Source organism: Podarcis melisellensis (genome assembly GCF_964234715.1).
Source record: "Podarcis melisellensis genome assembly, chromosome: 1".
NCBI lineage: Eukaryota > Metazoa > Chordata > Lepidosauria > Squamata > Lacertidae > Podarcis > Podarcis melisellensis.
The window spans coordinates 117,405,969-117,427,471 of NC_138528.1; the positions used below are offsets into that span (position 1 = coordinate 117,405,969).

At 44.3% G+C, this 21,503-nt stretch overlaps 1 protein-coding gene across 3 annotated transcripts in view; it reads right to left on the bottom strand.

Annotated features, from left to right (window-relative positions):
- The window catches only part of TFPI (tissue factor pathway inhibitor), a 46,693-nt gene extending 26,401 nt beyond the window's left edge, over positions 1 to 20,292 (bottom strand). Inside the window, exon 1 of one of the 3 annotated variants that reach the window (XM_081898290.1) lies at positions 19,802 to 20,292. The gene's annotated coding sequence lies outside the window, so the exon portion shown is untranslated. Of the gene's footprint in view, positions 1 to 19,790 lie in introns of all 3 variants that reach the window. The other 2 variants (XM_081898289.1, XM_081898288.1) reach the window with 2 other exon arrangements.
- Between the last annotated feature and the right edge of the window lie 1,211 nt (positions 20,293 to 21,503).

Here is a 21,503-nt window from a genome sequence, read left to right on the forward strand (position 1 = left end):
GTCTGCCACCTTAGCCTCCGGGGATCTAACTTGTTCCCAGAGAACCAGGAGCTCGTGGCACCTTCAACACAACCAGGGCTTCTGTCCAACAGGGTGATAGTTGTACATGTGGCCAGAACTTCAGGGCTGTTTCCTTTATCCTCCTGCCCCATTCACAGGAGAAACCTTGAAACCCCTGTGAGTAGCGTGGCCTGAGCCTCTGAAATGATGCCAATGCAAAGTCATCGGAATGGAACTTCCCCTGTGTTTATTTTTATCTTAAAGAGAGGAAGGGGCAAAAACAATATGGAGGTTATTTCTTGCCCTCCTTCCAGGTATTGTCACCACACAGTTTGTCGAGATGCCACGGGGAGTGCTGCAAAATGCAAACACATCCGGTCCGTTGTGCTCGTGCTCGTGCTACAAAGATTTAAATTTAGATCTCAAGTGAGGCATGTGTCCTGAGCAACTGCCCTCTCATTCATCCTGAAGTCACGGTTGAAGTGAGTGTAGCTGCCTGCCATCCAATTTCTTAAACTAGGGCACGTGTTGACATTGCCAAGAGCACACACTTCCTTGGCAGGCCTTCCCTCGTTGTTCAGTAAAGGACTCAGACAGCTTCCAGCCAAGAAGGAAAGCATCTATTTCACTCTCTGAATCGAGCCCAAGGCACACACACACAAAAAACCCAACTTCAGACAGCGAGCCCATTCACTTCAAACAGCAGCCCTGTTCTTGACTTCCAAGAGAAGGGCTATAGATTTGGCTACTTTGGAGATGGCTGGATCAAAGTGCGGATTGGCTGGCCCTAATAATGAGGAGAGCGAGGCCGCCACCTCAGGCAGCAGATTCAGGGGGCAGGCAGAAGGCATGAGGTGTTGGAGGGCAGAACTGTGTGTGACAGCCAGCCTGTCCTGTGTCCTCAGGTGCAATGGAGGACCTCCCCCATCACCAGCATTGAACTTGTGGGGTATTTACAATGCAGTCAAACCAACAACGCACGTTTGCTAGATAGGCACATGATAGGAGTTGAAGCTCACAGAGTTTTCCTGTAAGTTTGCTAGAGAGAACTCTGACACCCACTCCTCCTGAAATGGGAGGTCATAGCCCTATATAATAAAATGATTCCTGAAATGACTGGATTTTCACTGGATGGCAACCCTAATATATAATCTCCTCACCTGCCTGGGCTCTTCCTTTTCCTTTTTTGCTCTTTCATCTCATTCCAGCAATGTAGAACAATGTAGAACTTCATTTTAAACTAGACAACTATGTCTTTGTAACTGGATTATTATGTTAAGCCTGCCTGAACAAAGCTGTTGTATCCGTTACTCTTCAACAAGTATTCTGAGAGAGTAAATGTTATTTTTGCTTTTTACAAGATGGTTTGTCTCAGGGTTGGACTAGATGATCCTCAGGGTCCCTTCCAATTCTATGATTCTATGATTATGGTTTTAAGAGTGCTGAAACAGTAAAGTTGCCTTCACTTTTGTGCTCTAACTTTCTTCAGAAATGTCCGCTTAACTTCCTTTTTTATTTTAAGGAAGAATATGGGGCCCCTGTTGTCATGGGGCCTGGCACATGCATGCCCCCAGTACCTCCTTGTGGGAGGCCATGAAGATGGATATACAATGAATGTCCTAGATGGGTGGCATGGCTAACATGTGGTTCCCCAGATAGTTGAGCACCAACTTGCACCAGCCTGAGCCAACAGGGCTAGTGGTTGATGGGAGAAGAAGTCTGACAGTAAGTCCAACACTAGGCTGCCTTCCTGCAAACCTATGTCTTTTATTGCATACTTTCATTTGCTCACAATTTCTCCAAAGAGATTTTAGTCATAAAGTAAAGGACTTGATCATAAAGTAAATGACTTGATCAAATATCTAGACCACATTGCTACAGTTGAAGCCTTTGACACCAATCATACTGAGCTCCTAGAATGCAAGATTATCTTCTATTATTCTGTAGTTTCAGGATCTCACTGAGTCAGCTCTGGTTTCAAAAGAAATATTCTGGGAGCATGTATTCCTAAGTATCTAATTAGGAGCAGAATTAAACTCTCCACTAATGGAACGCTGTACTGCCTTAATGTTAATGACTCTTTAATATTAGAAATGCATATGTTAAACCCAAACTGCTCCAGCAGAATAACCAGCAGAATAATTGAAGAGAGCATTACTCGTGCAGCTTAAGAAACAGAAACAGATAATGAAATAACATTTGCAAGCAGCAACAATTTTTTTTTTTTTAAAAAAAGTGAATGACTTGTGCAATATTAATGGAATAGATCCAACACTAATTACAAGGAACAGGATTTCACAAAGAAATTGCCCAATATTTTTGTTCCCTTGAAAAGCATGCCTTGAAGGGAGGTGAGTGGGAGAAGGAAGTGTTTCCACTGAAATTACTGTCTATAACTCCTCACATTACACAAGTCGGTACAGAACTTCCATTTCCCCCTCCTTCTGTATCTCAGATTCCTAAACTGTTACATCACAGGGGCAGAGAGATGAGGATGCCAGAGACACATTGCTCTCACTCTTCCTCTTCCCTTATGCAATACAGGACTGCTTGGGCTACAATCTGCGTTCAATACATCACAAAACTTGGGTTTAAAAGCAGAGCTTGCCCTTACTGTAGCTCTGAATCTGGTAGAGTCAAAGGTGAGGAACAGGAGCTCACCCTGTCGCGGGGATTCGAACCGCCGACCTTCTGATCGGCAAGTCCTAGGCTCTGTGGTTTAACCCACAGCGCCACCCGCGTCCCAACAGAGTACAGAGAGACTAATTGGAAGTCATTTTTAATTTCTTGTTTTACAATCGTTCACATCATTGGGAGTACAAAGGATGTTAGTTATAAGAATTGTGTTGTTTCATATATTGCTACGGTCTGTTTGTCAATTTATAGTTGGTTTATTTGATTGTATGTTTGCTTGTTGGTTTGTTTGCCTTCGGGGCACGAATGTATCTATTTTAAAACAATAAAGATATACACAATGGAAAGGGCTCACGGGGTGCGCTGAGGGGGGCAAGGGAGGGAGGGAGGCATGGGGGTGGTGAGGGGACAGATCCAGCACATATATTTCTAGAAACACCCCCTCCCAGCTGGATTTGATACTGTCAAATGTCCAAAAAGTAGAAAGGAATCAAACTGTCTGTCTTGAGGCAGAATAATTGTAGTTTGTGAAGCAGCTGCAGTCTCTTTCTGGAATATTTAGTGTGTTGACTGATCCGTCATAAACTTTAATCCCAAACACCTCTTCCCAGAAGCACACCCTCTTGCAATTTGCAAACAAACATGCTTAGTAATGGAGCGTTGAGAAGTTTCCATGTCCCCTTTAAAAAACATGGCTCCCCAGCATCTCCAGATATGGCTGAGACTGACCCCTGTTTCAAACCCTGGAGAGCTGCTGACAGAGTAGGTAATATTGAGCAAGATGGCCTAATGCTTTGACTCAGTATAAAGCAGCTCCCTATAGTATTTCACTATCATTGCCGCTTACCTAGGTAAATTCTAAGTTGGCCAAATGTCAATCCTAGCTATCATTCATTCCCATTTGGGGTGATACGCTGAGGAAATGTTGCCATACATTGGAAATGTAAAGAAGAGGAGGAGTTTGGATTTGATATATCGCTTTATCACTACCTGAAGCAGTTTCAAAGCGGCTAACAATCTCCTTTCCCTTCCTCCTCCACAACAAACACTCTGTGAGGTGAGTGGGGCTGAGAGACTTCAGAGAAGTGTGACTAGCCCAAGGTCACCCAGCAGCTGTGTGTGGAGGAGCGGGGAAGTGAACCCGGTTCACCAGATTACGAGTCCACTGCTCTTAACCAAGAAGGTACCTTTTATCATATGTGGTAGACGTATAAAGTAGTTAAAAATTTCTGGGAGATGATATATAATGAATATAATGAAATGAAAAAAATGTTTAAAATAACATTTGTTTAAAAACCAGTCGGATCACCCCCCCTCCCTTGATTCATCGCTTGGTTCTTGACATTGCTATGGACCTGTGGTTGGTTGCCTTGGTTGGCCAAGGGGCCTGGTAGGAATTTTATCCCACTGGCAAATTGGTACCGGCCACTTGGTTTTTCACCTACCTCATAGCAAATCAACACAACTTTTGGGTATTGGCGGTTAGGCATTGGAATATGGTTGTGTGTTAGAGGGCAGGGTGTGGCCATCGCCTACCCCTCCATTTTATGGGTATTACGGTAAGGGAATCCGGCGGTCGTGGATCCTGTCCGATGCCCCTGCTGGTGGCTAGGGCCATGGCATGACCCCTGGTGACATCAGGGGGAGCTTTCAGTTGTATCTGCATCAACAGGCTCCTCCCACTGGTGGTTAACCCTTGATAGACTCGCCCCTCCCCAAGGGGGTGGAGTCACGCTCTGTTGTTCTATCCAGTGCCTAAGCCAATACCTCTCACATGCTGTAATCAATAAAGTTGTGGCCTTTTCTAGCCCATTAACCTAATATACTGTGTCCATGTGTCTTTCTTATCCTCAAGCGGGTGGTGGGTCCTTGAATCACAACCAGAAGCTTTCTTATTGGGAATTACAGGTACCGAGATCCCAAAGGACCAGGAAAGACTGTTTATGTAGGCGACAACATACTATTAGCCCAAAGATGGAAGGAAGAATCAACTCTGACCAGAGAAGAATGGCCAGATGATGGACTATGCCAAAATGCCAAAACTAACTGGGAAGCTCAGAAATCAAGAAGGAAAGAACTTTAAAAACAAATGGGAAAGGTTTATAATTTATTTACGAGATCACTGCAAGCAGGTCAAAACATTGGCAGGATTTTAACCACACTTGTAAAGTAACGGAAATTATGGATAACTGTGAAGGATAAAAATTCAGATAAATATTGATATGCAATTGTAAATATTATCATTACCAGTGATGGGTAATGATAAGTGATGGGGTCAGAAGATTCAGAATAATCTCAACATCTGGATATGGAATTGTTATTTGTTGTTATATAAAAAAGGAAATGTTGCCATAAGTCCAGACATATGGGATTCGGCCGCCGGAAACTTTGCAAAAAGACACTCAAAAAAACCTCAACAAATTTTGTGTTCGGATTGGCATTCTTATAGCATCTCTGCTTGTAGAAAAGGTGTACAAAAAAAGAAACACAGGAGTGTTTTCTTTTAAAAAGAAGACATAAGAGCATCTAGATGTCTCCTTAGCTACATGCAATGGGAGCGTTCCTCTGGCGTACTGCACTTTTTCCTTTCAGACAACTTTGTTTGGGTCTGATTTCCACAGTAATTAGGCTTTTAAAGCCATTTCCTAACCCCCTCTTTAGCTTTTTGTGGGCTTCCTATTGGGCAGAATGCTAAGCAAAAGAGAAGGCAGCCTGTGGATTATGAGCCAACCACGGACAGCCTTAGCAAATGTCACAGGGTGATACTGAGTTGCGTTCTCCCAAACCCTCTCCGCTCCATTTCCTGCGCTGTCACTGTGAGTGAGTCACTTCTGCGGCTGCGGCACAAAGGATACGGAGAAAGGGCAAACAGAAGGGAGATAATGGGTGAAATTGCACATGCAAAAGCTGAAACTACTGCAAACACAGCTTACATTTTTAGAGAGCCTTGCTAGACCTGTTCTGCCTTCACACCTCTTTTGAAAAAAAGCAATAAAAACATAGCGTGGGTAGTCATTGTGTATCATCCTAAAAAATGTCATTACTATGCTCTTGCAAAGTTTACATAGGAGAACCTGGGTCCATAATCACAAGAAAAGTTAAGCCCGGCTGAAACAACCTAAGTATGATGAATGAATGCATATTTGGAATGGGGAGGGGGCTGGTTTGTACCGATAGGCCCTGTGCATGAACATCCCTCCAGTTCTCTAATATAAACTACCTACATTGGTACTACTACTACTACTAATAATAATATATTATTTATGCCCCATCCAACTGGCTGGGTTTCCCCAGCCACTCTGGGCGGCTCCCAACAGAATATTAAAAACACGATAAAGCATCAAACATTTAAAACTTCCCTAAACAGGGCTGCCTTCAGATGTTTTCTAACAGCCAGATTGTTGTTTATTTCCTTGACATCTGACAGGAGAGCATTCCACAGGGCAGGTGCCACTACCGAGAAGGCCCTCTGCCTGGTTCCCTGTAACTTGGCTTCTCGCAGCGAGGGAACTGCCAGAAGGCCCTCGGTGCTGGATCTCAGTGTCCAGGCAGAACGATGGGGGTGGAGACGTTCCTTCAGGTATACTGGGCCGAGGCCATTTAGGGCTTTAAAGGTCAGCACCAACACTTTGAATTGTGCTTGGAAATGTACTGGGATCCAATGTAGGTCTTTCAGGACTGGTGTTATGTGGTCGCGACAGCCACTCCCAGTCACCAGTCTAGCCGCCACATTCTTAACTAGTTGAAGAGGAGAGAAGGCAACTTTGGCTGATTCCATCTCCTCCTGTAGCTCCAGGACTCTCCTCCAAAAACAAAAATACCACCTCCAGAAAGTGGGGTAATACTTCAGAACAAGGTAGAACATGGCATGGAAGTAGGTCGATGCAGGGAGACTCCTATTTGATCCTATCCATGCCTTAAGATATTTCGAGAAAGCTCTCCTCAGGGTACTGCTGTTGAATAGGGCTGCCATACTGTCAGATTTTCCTGGGATTTCAAAGGCGGAATTGACTTCCTTGGGGAATTTCTGAAAGGCGGCACTTTGGGGGTTTCCTGAAGAAAAAAGCTCCACAACAACGGGATGTCCTGGTTTTTACTTTTTGAAATACGGCAACTCTACTGTTGAGGAAGTGTATTATGTGGTTGCCTAAGACAAAGTTGCCTCTGTAATGGCACTCCATATGTGGAATTCCCTCCTCTTCAAAGCGCACTCGCCCTCCTGCAATTGACTTAAGTGAAGACTTTCTCATTTTTTCCCATGGATTTTGAGGGGTTTATTAGTCAGTTTACCAAAGGTGTCCAGGGCTTTGAAGATGCTCGAACTCTGGATGAAAGGGAGAAGCATGCTAAGAGGATGGCACCACCAAGATCAAACCTATGTCACCACTGTGGAAGGGTGTGTGGATCCAGAATTGGCCTCCACAGTCACTTACGGATCCACTGTTAAAACCGTGTTTTATTTGGCTACGAGTGATCTCCAAAGAAGAAGGAGGAGATTAGTCAGTTGCTGGCAGAGAGCCTGCATTGTGGTTTTAGTTGCTCCTACTGTTTAGAAGGGTTCTAGATTTTTTTTTTTTACTGTGTTTTATGTATTGTGGGGCTTTTCTTTTTTTTGTCTCCAACCCTGGGATCCGTTGAGATGAAGGGTAGGTTATAAAATGCCTCAATAAGCATAGCAAATATCAGAATAAAAGCCATCAGTGCAAGGAGTTCCTTCAGGAAGAACTTTTCGTTGGACAGCTATACACTGCACAGACGCTGAAAGTGTTCCTCTGCTTTCAGTTCAAATTTATTTATTTTATTTCATTTTTTTTGAGTCAGTGGACACGAATTGCAGCTCAGAATGCTGAGCTGAGACATTACCGTCTGGCATCGTGAACAGTGTCATCCCTACCAAGCCTGTTTTGTAATGGTGTTGTTTAGTTGTTTAGTCGTGTCTGACTCTTCGTGACCCCATGGACCAGAGCACGCCAGGCACTCCTGTCTTCCACTGCTTCCCACAGTTTGGTCAAACTCATGGTGGTAGCTTCGAGAACACTGTCCAACCATTCCATCCTCTGTCGTCCCCTTCTTCTTGTGCTCTCAATCTTTCCTAACATCAGGGTCTTTTCCAGGGAGTCTTCTCATCTCATGAGGTGGCCAAAGTATTGGAGCCTCAGCTTCAGGATCTGTCCTTCCAGTGAGCACTCAGGGCTGATTTCCTTCAGAATGGAGAGGTTTGATCTTCTTGCAGTCCATGGGACTCTCAAGAGTCTCCTCCAGCACCATAATTCAAAAGCATCAATTCTTCGGCGATCAGCCTTCTTTCTGGTCCAGCTCTCACTTCCATACATCACTACTGGGAAAACCATAGCTTTAACTATACGGACCTTTGTTGGCAAGGTGATGTCTCTGCTTTTTAAGATGCTGTCTAGGTTTGTCATTGCTTTTCTCCCAATGTTTTGTAATAGGGTGGGATAATAGCTCTTAAAAGAACAGCTGATCTTCTTCTCCTCGAATCAGAGCACAAAGGATGCACTTTTGACCACTCCTTTGCACTTACTTCAGTTCTGTAAAGTACAATGGGGAAGTCTTGAATAACAGCGTTTGTGTTTCAAGGTAGTTTCTGTATTGCTGTGATTGTTGCCTAGGGATGTAGGAAGGCAGCTTTTCACACTTTATTCATCGCACACAGCGCCAGTTCCGCTCCTCTGCAGTTCAACTGGGAAGGAAGAACGTTTTTAACTACAGCCATACCTTGGGTTGAAGTTTCTTCAGGTTGAGCATTTTCAGGTTGTGCTCCGCAGCAACCCAGAAATAACAGAACGCGTTACTTCCGGGTTTCGCTGCTCGCGCATACACAGTCAAAATGATGTCACATGCATGCGCAGAAGCAGCAAATCGTGACCTGCGCACGCACAGACACAGGTTGCGTTTGCTTCATGATGCGAATGGGGTTCTGGAACAGATCCCTTTCGTATCTAGAGCATAGCTGTCAACTTCCAGATTTGAAAATAAGGGATCAGCAGCCAAAATAAGGGATTTTTCGGGCACAAGTATGTTCAACTTCTGAGCCCATCCGAGCCAAAGGCAGAAAGCCCAGCCAGCAGCCAAAGGAAGCCTCAAGTGGTGGTTCCCACAGCGCAGCAACCCGGCAAAGGGGATGCAGCAAGGAAAACCACCGTCACCTCTAGCTGGGAAGCGCTGAGCAAAGGTGAGTCCCCAGGCAATGTGGCCGATTTGATCGGCACAAGGCATGCAAGCTCCATCCCCCAGTCATTCTTAGACTCCTTATTGGGTAAGCAACACAGCCAAGCAACACAGTTGGAGCCTCCCTCCTCCCTGGCCGGCAGGGAGGGAGGGAGGGAGAGGAGCTGCTTCCTTTGAAACCTGGGAAATTTAAGGGACATCATCAATAAGGGACAGCAGCGGGATGTGGCGCTGGCATAAGGGACTTTCCCGCCAAATAAGGGACAGTTGACAGCTATGGTCCAGAGGTACCACTGTATAACTGTTTTTCCATTGTTATTGGTTTTAGAATCTTTTAGCTGCTTTAGAATGTGTTTGCATGCTTCTTGTTTTTAAATTGTGTATCTGTCTGTTGCCCTGGGCTCCTTATATTCAAGAAAATAATGAAAAACCAATACTCTCATGGGCATAGCCAGGGGGGGCAGGGAGGGGCAGCTTCCCCCATCATAAAAATCAATAAAATACATAGCAAACTGCCCCCCAACAAAAGTCCTGGCTATGCCCATGAATACTGTTCTATTGAAAACTACATTATGTGCCTCGCTGTCTGGTACAGTGAAATTATGTACCCTATATAATTTACATATTATCTAAATTGTAAGTGTAAGTTAGGTTGTCATTGTGCTATTCCACTCCATTCATTTCAATGCAAAGGAAACACAATGCAAATGGGAGAATAAAAATAATGAGTTGCATATTGCGGGAGGACTGAAAGCAACAATAACATGAATACTAATCTTATTTCCCAGAATGATTTCCATTCCAGATGTGGCCTGGAGAAGCAAACACCTGCAATTCCAACTTCCACTTCATATTTCATGGGGATTTTTCAGAGAACTCTCTTGCTGCTTCTCCATTTCCAGTTTCCCTAGTGGGAGAGATACCTGTTTCCAGCTCTAGATGCGTTAAGAAGCAGGGATGGATGAACTTTCCCCGTGAGAAATTGTTATTGCCTTGCTATTTACAGAAACCCACAATATCCTCTTGGCTGAAGATTCGCCATTTCCCCAACATCCCCGAACTACAGTGGTACCTTGGGTTACAGACGCTTCAGGTTATAGACACTTCTGGTTACAGACTCCGCTAACCCAGAAATAGTACCTCGGGTTAAGAAGTTTGCTTCAGGATGAGAACAGAAATTGTGAGGCCCCATTAGCTAAAGTGGTACCTCAGGTTAAGAACAGTTTCAGGTTAAGAACGGACCTCCAGAACGAATTAAGTTCTTAACCTGAAGTACCACTGTGTATTTGAGTTCCATGAATATATATTAAAAAGTGCAACTTCAGAGCATGCTATCGGTATCCTGCCACTGTGTCACATGTCAGAGTGTCATGCATCACTGTTGTAATGGTTATATGGGGTTGCTCGTGCGTACGTTGCCGCCACTCCTGGCTAGGTAGCCTGGTTAAACCTTTCCTGGCTGGACAGCCCTTCACTTCATGGCTGTTCAGTCGCTAGCAGTATCCGTCAGTGGGCATTTCTTGAACTTCTTCCAGCAAAGAAGTTCTTTGATGCCAAGTCTACGCCTACTTTCCCTGTGCGGAAGTCTTCTGTGCAGGGTGGGTGTGGGTAGCGGAGGACCTGTGCTCTCCCTGCTGGTCTCCAGCGAAGAGTCCTGGAGCCCCCTCTCCGATTCCCCCATCCGCCCCCCTTTATTCCTGGTGCTACGCTGATTTCCTTCCCCAGCTGATGAGTCCGCTCTCTCCCTGCTTGGCCCTTCTCCCGCATCACTTGGGAGCCCTGCCTCCACTTCTGGCTCCGATGGCAGTTCCCTGACAACTGTGCTCCTTTCTTTGATTGGCTGGCTTCACATTTACCTGTGTTTATATCCTGAAATTATTTTATTTTATTTTAACTGTGATGGAAAGGAGCCAAAGGGAACAGCTGTGACTGCTGGCCGCAGCAACAGGCAATGCAATAAATGAACCACTTGTGCACTTAAGTGTTGCAGATTGGGCACCGAAATTGGGATGGTGACAGTACCTTCAGCAAGGAAAGGGTTACGGAAATCAGCATCTGAGTATGTGCAGAGCTGTCAGTGGTTTCCACATTGTCATGCACATCCCCACAAATTGAAACATAATCAATCTTGCTTTGAATTAGGAGATTATGGCAGTTCATTAAAGAGGAATCAATGCTTGGTACACATCCAGTTGTTTTTTAACCAAGCAAATTTGACCTTTTGAACTGATCACTTATGACAGCGGTGTCCAAACTTTTTTCAAAGAGGGCCAGGTTTGATGAAGTGAAGGGCCGTGAGGACCGACCAAAGGGCTGACCAAAGTTGTTGAGCTTTTTATTAGGGTTGAATTGTTGAGGGTTTTTTTTTTTAGGATTTTACCCCAGGAAAGGATTAGGCCCCTGATTAGGCCCTCAAAACGGACTTTGGACATGCCTGACTTCTGACTTTCAGTAGCCTCACAAGTGACCAGCAGCACAATGCTGAGTCTTAAATTAACTGGTGGCTTAAATTCACAGGTGGTAAAGTTTCACTCATCCATTTATGTTGTTTCATTTCTCTACATCTGAGTAAAGGCAAAAAAGTAAAGGACCCCTGGACGGCGACCAATCCAAGGGGTTGTGGCACTCATCTCACTTTCAGGCTGAGGGAGCCTTCGTTTGACCTCAGACAGCTTTCCGGGTCATGTAACCAGCATGAATAAACTGCTTCTGGCGCAAGGGGACACTGTGATGGAAGCCAGAGCGCAAGGAAATGCTGTTTGCCTTCCTGCAACAACTGTACCTATTGATCTACTTGCACTGGTGTGCTTTCGAACTGCTAGGTTGGCAGGAGCTGGGACAGAGCCATGGGAGCTCACCCCGTCGCACAGATTCGAACCACTGACCTTCTGAGGCCTGGTGACCTTCCCAAGAGGCCTGACCTTCCCAAGAGGCCTGGTGGTTTATACCACAGTATCCTACTCTACATCTGAGTACAGTACGCTTGACAAATGATAGGGTTGAATGTGTGTGAACTGATTTGAGCAAACAGCGATCATGTTTGATGTGGTTTAAAGGGACTGTTAATCTGTGGGGCTTTTCCGTGATAACCCAGACAGGTCTCCCTTCATCTTGAGGTCTGAAACAGTCATGAGCGAGTAACCAAGGGGAGAATAAGGCCTTTGTTTTGAAACAGACCGCGTTGTTCATCCCTGGTTAAATATTATACTGAACTTAGATTGACTTTAAAAGTTTAGCAGCATCCTGGAAGGGGGGGGGGGGAATTTCCGCTTCTACTTAGAATTAATATCTGAATTATGAAAACAAGTGTTGGCCCATTTCTTTGCTCTCCAGAGATTAATTTTTAAACAAACAAGGCCAGTCTAAAGGAGTTAGGGAAAACACATACAGATGGTGTAATAATAAATACTTGGCAGGAGGATACTCCTGGCAATTACATCAGGGAGCATTGTTCCAATTTAACAGAGAAAACCCTGGAGCTGGAAGTGGCTTCAGATATTGCTGCCCTAAAGTTCCATATACTCTATAGAAATGCCCATGTCTTAGGAACATATGAAGCTGTCTTATACCGATTTAGTCCACTCGTCCATCTAGTTCAATATTGCCAACACTGACTGGCAGTGGCACTCCAGTGTGGTTTAAGCTATCAAATTTCTTCCTCACAGAAGTGGATCCAACACCCTCCTTGTATAGTTTTCATCAAATGCAGAAGATATATATATATATATATATATATATATATATATATATATATATATACACACACACATATATACACACACCTATATACATAGATATATATATATAGATATATATCCCTACCCTACTCTTCCGATGGAAAGTTGTTCTAACTGATTCAGACCCTCCAAGTGTCCCTATTTTCCAAGGACAGTCCCAGATTTGCAAAAACCATCCCAGTTTCTGATCTGAACCCAGAATGTCCCACCTTTACTTAGGACGCCCTAATTTTCATCAGAGAAATGTTGGAGGGTATCGAGTTATGTGACACACACCGAAGCCAAAGAGATAAGTAACTTCAGAAGACAGCCCTGTACAAGGAAGTTTTTTTTTTAAAAAAAGAAAATGTCTTATTATGTTTTCATATATGTGGAAGCCACCCAGAATCATTAATCTGATTATTATGGAATAGGACGTCCCTATTTTCATCAGAGAAATGTTGGAGGGTATGCTGAATTTAATATTTTATTATTATATGGTTTATTGTTGTAAAGGACCCCTGGACAGTTAAATCCAGTCAAAGGTAACTATGAGGTTGCGGTGTTCATCTTGCTTCAGGCCGAGTGAGCTGGCGTTCGTCCACAGACAGCTTTCTGGGTCATTTGGCCAGCATGACTAAACTGCTTCTGGCACAACAGAACACCATGATGGAAACCAGAGCACACGGAAACGCCGTTTACCTTCCCGCCGCAGCGGTACCGATTATCTACTTGCACTGGCGTGCTTTCGAACTGCTAGGTTGGCAGGAGCTGGGACAGAGCAACGGGAGCTCACCCCGTTGCAGGGATTTGAACCACCGACCTTCTGATCGGCAAGCCCAAGAGGCTCAGTGGTTTAGACCACAACACCACCCATGTCCTTCACCCTGGGACCTTGTGGTGAAAGGCAGGTAAAAACAACAACCCATAAATTACCATAATCACCATCACCTTTGTAGTAAAGGATCTGGCCACAAGGAATATGTGGCAATCACATTATGGATAAGCTGGATGTTGATATAAAGGTATACAAACATTCTGGGAAAAAGAGAGAGTTGTTTTTGGCTATGATGACTGCTCCAGTCAGCCTTATGTCCTGAAGACCCAGAGATTACCTACTTGAACTTTGAATACAACTTTCTGAAGGGTCATGGCATCTGGGCGGAGCTACGAAACCAGTCACTCAAACTACATTCTCAGCCTGGCAGGTTTGGGAAGTACCCAAGTTACCTTCCCCTTTCTGTCCCACAGTTTCCCTTTTCAGAGCTTTTGGATCACAATTAAGCTGCGCATTTCAAGGGTTTGTAAGGAAACCAAACCTTATCTGGATTTGAGTCCCTGATTCTAAAAGAGAGAACTGGTTTGTAAGGGATATGGGAGAGCCTCTGTCTCCCATTGCGTATGCACATTAAAACGGATGTCTCGCATATTCGTAGCTGGGTAAAATAGTCGGGAAAAGAGCTCCTATCTTCATCTTTTTGCTTTCTTTTAGGTTTATCACCAATTTCCAGAGCACTGAATCATATTGTGTGACTGCTCCTTATGGCTTATTTCCTTTTCGTAATCCCTGGTCCGTCATGTTTATTGGCATCGTTATTGTCATGCATCCCGGTAATGAATTATTTCCGGTACAGAACGAGGCCAGCCATTTGTCATTTAAATTTAGGCACGTCTTTGTATTAATCCAGACTAACCGAAAGACCAGCTCGCCATTCTATTCCTGCTTTCTGAAGGAGACGAGGAATCTGTGCCGTCCGGGAGGTGCTACCTTCCTATTACACATCTAGCAGACATCATTTCTATTGTCCTTCCGGATCATATTGAACACCTTCATTTTCATTGCAGTGAAAACCTGGAGAGCTGCTGCCACTCAGGGTCAGGGTCATATCCGACCTGCTGGGAGCCTGATGGGCCCTACACTGCTTCTCTCCACATGGCTTGGGGCGGGGCCTGACAGGCTCCATAAAGGCGTGCTGCTGTTGTTGTTGCTACTGGGCAATTTAAAAAATTGCTTTTATTTTTTATCCATGTCATTTTAAATTGTGATTGATATTAATGCTGTATTCTTAGTTTTAGATTTTATGATTTATGTGGAAATTGTTTTCCATTTGGTTGTGTACTTTTTGATGAGTTTTATTTATTGTTTATGACTTTTGTTATGTTGGCAATTATATAGATCTTGCCATGTTGTAGCCGCCTTGAGCATTGTTTTAACTATAGAAAGGCAGCGTACGAATAAAATGATGAATGAATGAATATCTAGGGCATGGGTAGGCAAACTAAGGCCCGGGGGCCAGATCTGGCCCAATCGCCTTCTAAATCCGGCTTGCCGGCGGTCCGGGAATGAGTGTGTTTTTACATGAGTAGAATGTGCCCTTTTATTTAAAATGCATCTCTGGGTTATTTGTGGGACCTGCCTGGTGTTTTTACATGAGTAGAATGTATGCTTTTATTTAAAATGCATCTCTGGGTTATTTGTGGGGCATAGGAATTCGTTCATTTCCACCCCCCCAAAAAAAATTATAGTCCGGCCCACCACATGGTCTGAGGGACGGTGGACCGGCCCACGGCTGAAAAAGTTTGCTGACCCCTGGTCTAGGGGTTCGCCAGGTTGGCACACGCCCATGGGGGGGGCCCACAAAAATCGCATCTTTCCACTCTAGCTTGAAATGGCTAGGAGCCTGCACAATCCCTGGGCCGCTCTGACACAGCTCTGCATGGCTGGGCAAGGTGCAAAGGCTCCATCGGGTGCAGAAATCCAGTCACTGGTTGGGAGAAGTTATGGAACTGGGATTTCAATTTCATGGCATGTTATAGGTTGAAAGAAAATTATATGAAAATCATGTACCGATGGTACTTAATTCCTAGTAAATTAACAAAAATGTATAAAACATGCTGAAATATATGCTGGAAATGTAAGGAAAAAGAAGGCACCTTTGATCACATGTGGTGGAATGGTAAGGTAGTAAAAGGATTTTGGGAAATGATATATAATGAGTTGTGCGGGTAATGCTTAAAATAACCTTTGCTAAAAAAATCTGAAGCCTTCTTTTTAGGAATTTTAGGTGCTGAAATCCCAAGGGAGCAGAAAAAACTATTTATGTCTGCGACCACGGCTGCCCAGATGTTATTGGCCCTACTAGAGAAGAATGGCAGATCAAGTTGATGGACTATGCCGAAATTGCTAAAATGACCGGAAGAATCAGAAATCAGGAAGACCAAAATTTTAATAAGGAATGGGGGCGAAGTTGTAACTTTTCTTAAAGACCATTGTAAACAGTTAAAATCGTTAGTAGGATTGGAATATCACTTGTAGTTTAAGGTTGATTCTGCACATAATGGAAGAGGTAAAGGGTTTTGTCAGGGAACTGCCATCGGAGCTAGAGGCGGAGGCAAGGCTTCAAAGCGATGCTGGAGAAGGGCCCAGCAGGGAGAGAGGCAGCTCATCGGCTGGGGAAGGAAATCAGCGTAACACCAGGGATAAAGGGGGGCAGATGGGGGAATCGGTGAGGGGGCTCCAGGACTCCTTGCCGGAGACCAGCGGGGAGAGCCCGGGTTCTCCGCTGCCCACACCCACCCTGCGCAGAAGACTTCCGCGCAGGGAGAGTAGGCGCAGGGAGAGTAGGCGGAGACTTGGCGTCAAAGAACTTCTTTGCTGGAAGAGGTTCAAGAAACGCCCACTGACGGATTCTGCTAGCGTCTGAAACAGCCACGGAGTGAAGGGCTGTCCAGACAGAAAGGGTTCAACCAGGCAACCTAGCCAGGAGTGGCGGCAACTTACGCACGAGCAACCCCTATAACCATTACAGGTTTGGATTATCATAAAAAGATGTGTGAGGAAATGATTAAATTAGGACTCACAAAGGGGAGGATGGAAGTCCAGGAGATTCCTTGGAATCTTGTTTTAATGATTTATGTTTGATATATATCTGCAAAATTTCAATGTGAAAAACCAAATAAATAAATTTATATATAAAAAAAGAAATCCGGTCACTGGATTGGGCCATCAGAGCAGCCCACCACAGCCTTTCCCCAGCAAAAGCAAACTTTTAGAATTTCTGGTTTATAGTCTCTCCCAGCTTTGGAGGCACCAATGCACCTCCTTGCCAAGAGTGCATGGAAACCTAGGTACACATCTGCACTGTAGGCAGCATTCAGCTAGTTGAACCGACAGTCTGACTCAAACTAAGGCAGCTTCCTTTGTTCCAAAATTTAGAGATGGGAAATCTGATTACAGACCTCCACCGTCTCGTCGAGTTTTGCCCTAAGATAACACTGAGAAGAACATGTCACATGGTTATATTTTTATGCTGAGCTACACGAAGTCATCCTGGTTTGCTACTTCTCTGCACTCGCATTTGAGTGTGATGTATTTAGTTGCATGAAAGTTCACAATAGGCGCAACTTGCAGATTGAACATATAGAATAAGGGAACAAGAAGAATGTGCGTTTAAAGAAGACTGGAAAATATTTACTGAATATACGGGTGGAAATTGTGTACATTTAAAAACGCTGGTAACATTAAGATAAATTCAACACTGTAAATAAGTTTTGATGGATGTAACAATGGAATACTGAATGGTTTAGTTCATGAAAAATATGCAGGGATGTGTGGTATGCAATGGACCACAAAAAAGGCTGATCACCGAAGAATCGATGCTTTTGAATTCTGGTGCTGGAGGAGACTCCTGAGAGTTCCATGGACTGCAAGAAGATCAAACCTATCCATTCTGAAGGAAATCAGCCCTGAGTGCTCACTGGAAGGATAGATCCTGAAGCTGAGGCTCCAATTCTTTGGCCACCTCATGAGAAGAGAAGACTCCCTGGAAAAGACCCTGATGTTGGGAAAGATGGAGGGCACAAGGAGAAGGGGACGACAGAGGACGAGATGGTTGGACAGTGATCTCGAAGCTACCAACATGAGTCTGACCAAGCTGTGGGAGGCAGTGGAAGACAGGAGTGCCTGGCATGCTCTGGTCCATGGGGTCACGAAGAGTTGGACACGACTAAATGACTAAACAACAATACGGTATGCAAAATGAACCACAGAAAGAGAAGAAGGGAAGTCATTGATTTAAGGTTGTCTAAATGAATATTTTGAAATGTAAAACAGAAAAATTTGCACACACATGCACACAGCCTTCCCCCCTAAAAAAATGTTTAGGGGTACTCTCATTTTGACTCATGAAAATCACCATTGTATAGTTCAAATCGGGAAAAATAAATACAGTAAATGGACAAAAGTACAAAGATTCACAAAATGTTTAAGGGTATGCGTACCCCCAGAAAAAAGTTTTGTGTGTGTGTATGAGAGAAAGTTCTCTAGCATGCTCAATTGAAACATAAAGAAGGGTGTATCACAATCTACCGTATTTTTTGCTCTATAAGACTCACTTTTTCCCTCCTAAAAAGTAAGGGGAAATATGTGTGCGTCTTATGGAGCGAATGCAGGCTGTGCAGCTATCCCAGAAGCCAGCACAGCAAGAGGGATTGCTGCTTTCACTGCACAGCGATCCCTCTTGCTGTTCTGGCTTCTGAGATTCAGAATATTTTTTTTCTTGTTTTCCTCCAAAAACTAGGTGCGTCTTGTGGCCTGGGGCATCTTATAGAGTGAAAAATACGGTAATTTAGAAGATTTCCCAGGGCAAGGTGTTTTCAGATTTAACCTTTGCCTGCATTTGCGAGAGTGGTTCTGTATATTAAATTCCCTCCCAAGAAACAAGGCAGTTCAAGACCACTTTGTGGCTTTCTGATAATGAGGGGGGGGATGCATCTTATTTCCTGAGTTGCAGCATTCAGAGATCAGGCACCGTCTGTTTCATTGCTAACTAAACTTACAGCATTATAAGAAAGACGTTGGTGGTACAAATTGAATTGACATTGATAGATGACTATACTAACAGTACAATCGTGTATGTGCTCGTCTGCTCAGAAGAAAGCTCCACAGAGTTCAATGTGATTTACTCCCAAGTAAGCACATATAGGCTTACAGGCTAAAATGCACTAATGCCTCTTTAGCTAAGGCTACAAACCTATGGAAAGTTTACATGGGAGTAAGTCCCATTGAACTCAGTGGGACTTACTTCTCCGTTGACCTACATAGGCATATATGGGGCATGTCAAGCAATTCTCATTGCTCTCTAAATCAGGGATGCAGACCGTGTGGCTATTCAGGCGTTGTGGGACTACAGATGCCATCATCCCTGATCTCTGACTAAGTTGGCTGGGACTGATGGGACAAGTACATCTGCAGAGCCAGAGGTTCCCATTCTCGCTCTTAAATAGTGTTTCCCAACCTTGGGTCTCCAGTTGTTGTTGGACTACAATTCCCATCATCCCTGACCATTGGTCTTGCTAGCAAGGGGGGATGATGGGAGTTGTAGTCCAAAAACAGCTGGAAACCCAAGGGTGGGAAACACTACTCTAAAGGTTTGCCTTTATAAAGTTGTCCATAAAAGGTATTATAATACTTGGCTGCTCCTTCTCTTGAAGCCCAGCCAAGTCCTTTCGGCTACATATTGCTTTAAAGAACAAGTAGTCAATGTGTTGTAGTTTAACTACAACTTCCATCAGCTCCAGCCAGAATGGTCAGGGAAATTTGGAGGTGCAGTCCAGGATCAATTAGAGCAGGGTTTCCCAGACTTGGGTCTCCAGCTGCTTTAGGACTACAATTCCCATCATCCCTGACAAATGGTCCTGCTAGCTTGGGATGACGGGAGTTGTAGTCCAAAAAACAGCTAGGTTTGGGAAACACTTATCTAGAGGACCCCACATTGGCTGCCCCTGTTTTAAAGTGTGCAAGTAGTTGCAGAGTAACTCCCCTGATGATTTATGTTTCAACTGCTTTTCCTGGAGTTCATAATAGCGTTGGGTTTTTATTAAGGCTGGAATCCGATGAACACTTACTTACATGAATCAGAAAGCCTTGTTTCCAAGTAGAATATGCTTTGGATTTTGCCGAGCCAAGGAAATGAAGAGCCCAAGTATAAATCATGGGATAATTTCTTTTCCTCAGGCGCTAAGTCTGTCTTTTCTAATGCGGTGTACATGCACGACAAAGCTGCAGATGTCTACTTAGATGTAAGTCCCACTGAGTTCAATGGACATAAGTAAACACAAACAAGCTGTAAGTCTTCAATTTCCATAACCCGATACATACCTCACAACAACACCCAGCTATGTGAAACCCACCTGGGAGGGTGGCGGTCTTTATCTAGCAAAATAAACAGCTTCAAATAGACAGAATCTCACCAGCTACTCACCAAGCAGCTCACAATGCCAAACGCTTCCACCGAGGGAGAATTCCTGAGTGAATTTTGCAGCCTGCTCCTTCCCCTTTCCGCTTCAGAAGGTAAGGCCTTGGGGGCAGAGGGGAAGCAAAGAGAGAAAGAAAGAGAGAGAGAAGGGGAGAAATGTAATCTGATCTCGCTGCTGGAGCTGTTAGCACAGCTGCAACAGCCTGATGTGACTGCTGTGCTCTGAGGTTGCCCCTCTTGACTCTGGAGAGGAGAGGCGTTGGGATTCCAGAGGATCAGCTGCAATGAAGCAATAGCAGAGCTTCCTGTTCAGAGCACATTGACCCCCGGCTGCGTTTAGGATAACCCTCCCCCGCAAAAACGCTATCTCTACAAAGGCACTTCCCAACGTATGGGAAACAGACTGAACGCAGACTGTCTGACAAAGTTCAGGCTCCGTTCGCAGATGCCCTCTTTGGTTCCCCAAAGAGTTAATGGCTCTCGGTCCAACCCCACATGAAACACCATGTCTGCAGACATGTTCAGACTTGGGCTGCTTGCCGCTACCAGATTCCCCGAATTCCGGCTGTCCCTGTTTACCAGAGACAGTTTGTGTTTGCCTGAAGTTTTCAGTGGTAAAACAGTGTCTCTGTTTTAGGCTTTTGCAAGGATGCTGGCGACGTCTTTGAAAACAAAGGCAACAACAATAATCTTTATTGCGGTCCAGAGACCCAACAAATCGTTACAAAAGCAATGCACAATTCATACAGCCTACCTCCAGGTTAAACAAGCATTTTGTTCAGAATATAGGGATCACTGGTTCTTGCAACCACCGATAAAAACTTTGCCACTGCTAATGTTCTAGCATTTGTCCGGTCTTCCAGTAGGAACCTGACGTAGTGAGCCTCTGATTTTCCCGGGAAAGGTACCAGCAAGGGTAGTATCAGTTCAGCCCTGGCTTGCTCATATTTTGCACAGTGCAACAAAATATGTTTTATGGAATCGATGTCTTGAGCACGCGAGCAAAGTCTGCCCTGGTAGGGAACCCCTCTCAACCTGCCATCCAGCACTGCAGAAGGAAAGACGTTTAGTCTGGCTTTGGTGAAAACAAAGGCAAAGAACGCACACATACCCAGCAGGAGTTATTCTGGTTCCAGCCCTTTGCTCCTTATGTGGATTTCCCTAAGATAAATGATGTAACTTGGGTCATCCAGCTGCATAAACCTGCAGTGCCACTGAAGCACTGGATGGCTGTGGTGACACAGAGGTGACACAGCAGGGCCATGGTGTTTTAGAACCAAACAGACAAGTTGAAAAGTAACAAGTCATTGGTGCTGAATGTCCTTCCCCCAAGAAACTGAAATTTGGATTTTCCTAAGATTGGTAGTATCATTTTGGTGCGAGGTGAGGATATATATATATATATATATATATATATATGCAGGTTTTGGTGTCCTCGGGTGTCTTCCCGTGTAAAAGTTGGGGTGTCTAGGCGACGTTTCGACGAGGTCTCACTCGTCATCTTCAAATTTTTTTAAAAAGTTATTTAGGGGAATTGAATTTAATTCTGAATTATATACCGGAAACGTGGGAGATTACAAGGATTCAAAAAAATGGATGTACTGTGCCATATTGGAAGCAAAAAAACTTGTTTTGATGAATTGGAAGAGCCGCAAAAAGATTCCATTGAGCACATGGATTGACAATATGGACAGGTTAGCTACATGTG